At 38.5% G+C, this 4,531-nt stretch overlaps 1 protein-coding gene and 1 pseudogene across 1 annotated transcript in view; one reads left to right on the forward strand and one right to left on the reverse strand.

The window, feature by feature from the left end:
* The window catches only part of PTPN23 (protein tyrosine phosphatase non-receptor type 23), a 59,244-nt gene that overhangs the window by 33,910 nt on the left and 20,803 nt on the right, over window positions 1-4,531 (forward strand). The window lies entirely within an intron of this gene.
* Window positions 2,263-2,881, reverse strand: LOC103206314 (annotated as a pseudogene).

Genomic DNA, 4,531 nt, shown 5'->3' on the forward strand with positions numbered 1-4,531 from the left:
ATACATGTATGTATATATATATATGGGTAACATAGTGCCTGAGGCACTTGACTGCTAACCAGAAGGCTGGCGGTTCAAACCCACCAGCCACTACTTGGAAGGAAGGTTGGGCAATCTACTTCCATAGTGATACTGCCTTGGAGACCCAAGTAGGGGTCGCTATGAGTCGCAATCGACTCAATACAGTGAGTTTGTTTTTTTTGGTTTATATATGTATATATATTCTCTCTTTCCCTAGCCTGATGCCCTGGCTAGGACTTCCAGAATGGTGTTAAATTTAAATAGCATTGGTGAGAGTGAGCATCCCTGTCTCGTTCCTAATCTTAATGAGAGAGCTTTCAGTTTCTCCTTTGAGGATGATGTTTACTGTGGACTTTTCATAACTGCCCTTTATTATACTGAAGAATTTCTCTTCAATTCCTATCTTGTTGAGCGTTTTTATCATGAGAGGGTGTTGAATTTTGTCAGATACCTTTTCTGCATCTGTTGAGATTATCATTTTTTTTTTCTCTGTTCTGTTAATGTGCTGTATTACATTTTTTGGTTTTCTAATATTGAGCTGCCCTTGTATTCCTAGGCTAAATCCCATTTGATTGTGGTGTATAATACTTATAATTTGTTTTTGGATTTAATTTGCTAGTATTTTGTTGAGTATTTTTATGTCTATTGATTAGGGATACTGGTTTGTATTTTTTTTTTTTTTCTTCTGATATCTTTACCTGGTTTTGATATCAGGGTAAGCCTTGCTTGATAGAATGAGCTAGGAAATGTTCCCTCCCCTTCAACTTTTTGGAAAATTTTATGTATGATCAGAGTTAGTTCTGTAAATGTTTGATAGAATTTTCTTTGAAGCCATTTGGTCCGTGATTTTTCTTTGTTGGCATTTTTTGATTACTGATGCAATCTCACTTGCTATGGGTCTGTTGAAATCCACTATTTCTCCTTGAGTCGCTGTGGGGAGTTTGTGTTTTAAGAAGTTTGTCCATTTCCTCTTAGTAGTTTGTTGGCTTATAACTATTCATAGTATTTGCTTACAATTTGTTTCTGTAGGGTTGGTTCTAATGTCCCCACTTTTCTTTTTAATTTTAGATATTTGCATATTCTTTATTAGTCTAGCCCAAGGTTTGTTGATTTTTATCTTTTTAAAAACAAACTCGAGGTTTCAGTGATTCTCTGTTTTTTTATTCTTTATTTTGTTTATTTTTGCTCTGCTCTTCTTTCCTTTCTTCTGGTAGCCTTGGTTTAGTTTGCTTTTCCTTTTCTAATTCCTCAAGTTGTAGTGTTAGGTATTAATTTGGGATCTTGGGATCTTTCTTCTTCTTTAATATAGATGTTTATTGTTGTAAATTTTTCTAAGTACTGCTTTCATTACATCCCATAGGTTTGGTATGTTGTGTTTTTGTTCTTTGATTCATAAGTATTTTTTTTATTTCTTGATTTTTTTCTTTGCCCTGTTTGTTGCTTAGTATTATATTATTTAATTTGCACATATTTGTGTATTTGCCAATGTTCTTTCTGTTGTTATTTGTAAAAATACTTTGTGTTTTTGGTAAAAGTTTACACAGCAAATTTGGTTCCCATTTGACAGTTTCTATATAAAGGTATTCATGAAGTTCTTTCTATTACTAATTTCTAGCTTCATTCTGTTGTGATCAGAAAAGATACTTTGTTTGATTTAAGGTTTCTTGAAACTTGTTTTGTGTCCTAAGATAACAGTCTATTCCGGAGAATGATCCATGTACACTGAGGAATGTATATTCTGCTGTTACTGGGTGGAGTGTTAAATATATGTCTGTTAGGTCTAGTTGGTTAATAATGTTCAATTTGTCTGTTTCTTTGTTGATTTTCTTTCTAGTTTTTCTTTATTATGGAAAGTGAAGTATTTAAGTCTCCACCTATTATCGCAGACCTGTCTACTTCTCCCTTCAATTTTGTATTTGCATTATCAATTTTTGGGCTCTAAATATTTGTATATTGTTACATTTTCTATTTACAGATAAATACTCACACTGACATCTCTTTTTTGTAGTTGTCATCATCATCTTACTAACAAGCAAAATAATTTAAAAAAGAAAAGAGAACACAACACCACCTTAAAGTTGAAGTAGCAGTAAGTCAAACTCCTGCTGGAGTTTGTGGATGTACCTGAGGTCCATGCTTCCTCATTGCAGGCCAGGACCTACACATGTGACTGCATAAATATGACCAAGAAGAATCAGAGCATTGGAAACCATTGGCGTACAGAAAGCATCAAGTTTTTCATCAGGCAATCCCGAAGTGTTGTGCTCTTTTCCTCTTTTTTGCCTCTCTTTCCTCTGTGGTTCCACCTCCAGCTGAACTTGTGACAATCCCCAACTGCTCCTTCCTCTTTTTTAGCTTTTCATCATCTTCAGACTTTCTGGAGATTGAAGAACACTCAAACCAAATCTTTGAGCTCTTTCCTTCGAGTTTATCTGGGTTGACCATTGTTTGGTGTTAGTTGACAGGCCTTGTGTGGGAACTGAAGAAATACAGACCTAGCTGCCTAGGCAGCTTTCTTACTTTCCAAACTCATAGGCACATTGAATCCTTCAGCCCTCTTCTGTGCTATTTCAGATGATTTTTTAAAAAATCAATTTTCTGCTGCCACAATCAAAACTTTTTCCAGGGGATTCTTCCTCTTTGACAGGCAGTCCTGTAAGCTTTAGTTGTTCTTCTTCCTCTATTTAATCTTCCAGTACATCGTCTTCATTTTCCTCCTCTTCGGCATGCTTTTAAGATACACTCGGAACCTGCTAATGAGATCTTATTTTATTCCCTTGGTCTCCAAATCATGAGCAAGACATTCCCGTTTTAGTTCAGCGGGCTTCCGTTCAGGAAGCTATGCCGTCTCCACTGTCATCTTGTTACTCCCTCTACTCCATTAGTATTATATCTTCTTAATGAACTGAACCTTTTATCATTACATAGTGTTCTTCTTTGTCTCTTGAAATAGATTTTGATTTAAAGTCTATTTTGTCTGACATTAAAATTTTCAGACCTGCTCTGTTCTGGTTACCTAGTGCTGCTCTGATGAGAATATACCATAAATGGGATGGCCTTAACAAAACAGGAGTTTATTCTCTCATAGTTTGGAGGTTTTAAGTCCAAGTTCAAAGTGCCAGGCTCTAGGGGGCTGGGTGAAAGCCCCTCAACCTTGGGGTCCAGCTCTGCCTCCTACTCTCGGCCCACTGGAGCTAGAGGCATTTCTCCACTCAGACAGCTGCTGGCTGCTGAGGCAGACAAACCCAAGGTTGACAAGTAAAAAGGCACAGTCCCGATGTTACTAAACCCCATGGCAGGCCATTAATTCAAGTCCATTTTGAGTCCCCAGGTCGGCAGAGCATGGGAAGCTGCTGAACAACCACACGGCTACATGCAGGGTCCAAGCGTGCCATAAGCCAGTGACTGTCCCCAAGGCTTCTCCTTATATACAGGAAGCAGACCACATCCCAAAGGCAGCTACTCAGCTGCTTGTGGTAGGTCCCACCAGTCTCATTATGGGAAATAACTACCACCAGCTGCCCAGCCACTCAACCAGGCCCAGCCAAGTTGACATACAAATTTAACTACCACATGCTCTCTTTTGATTATTGTTTGGGTGGAATATTTTTTTCTATCTTTTCACTTTCAGCCTATTTGTGTCTTTATACCTAAGGTGTGTCTCTTGTTACTCGTTTTTTTTGTGTGACTTAGACCTTTTTACGGATCTATGGTGGTGCAATGCATGAGGAATATGACTGCTAACCAGAAAGTTGACAGTTCAAACCCACCAGCTACTCTGCAGGAGGAAGATGAGGCAATCTACTTCTGTAAAGATTTACAGCCTTGGAAACCCAATGAGTGTAGCTGTGAGTCAGAATTGATTAAGTGGCAGTGGGTTTTAGATTTTATACCTTCTTTGTCCTTCTTTTCCTTGAGTGCTGACTTTTTTTTTTTTTTTTTTTCCTTTCCATTCTTGCATACGTAATCCATGGACTATTTAAACCCACTTTTTTTTCCTTTTTTAATTGTGATTTGGGTGAAGATTTACAGAGCAAATTCACTTTCCATACAACAGTTCACATACAATGACATTGACCACAGTTTACCACAATGCAACAGCTCCTCTCCCACTCCCCATAGTTACCTCTTCCTAGTGTCCATCCCTCCATGCACTCCTGCCCCCTGAGCTGTCTCCCTGTGCATAAGCAGCCCTTCTTTTGATTGTTCTCTCCAAGGAGTGTATCTACCTGAGGTGAATGTTCAACTCATATGCCTGTCTTTTGTTTGGCTGGAAACCACAGGTGTGGGTTCAATTCCAGACCTGAAGGGCAGTTAGGGGCCATAGTCTCAGTGGTTCCACCAGGCTGTATCGGCCCAGCAAACCTGGTCTGCCCCCTGCTTTTTTATTTTTTTATTTTTTTCTCCAAATGATTTTGAGTTTTGTTCCACATTGTTCTCCCTCTCTATCCAGGATCTCCTACATAGATTCCCTTCCAAGTGGATGACAGTGGTAGCTGGGCACCATCTA

This window comes from Orycteropus afer, unplaced genomic scaffold (assembly GCF_000298275.1).
Source record: "Orycteropus afer afer isolate SDZICR_OR568_19922 unplaced genomic scaffold, OryAfe1.0 scaffold00311, whole genome shotgun sequence".
In the NCBI taxonomy this organism is placed as follows: domain Eukaryota; kingdom Metazoa; phylum Chordata; class Mammalia; order Tubulidentata; family Orycteropodidae; genus Orycteropus; species Orycteropus afer.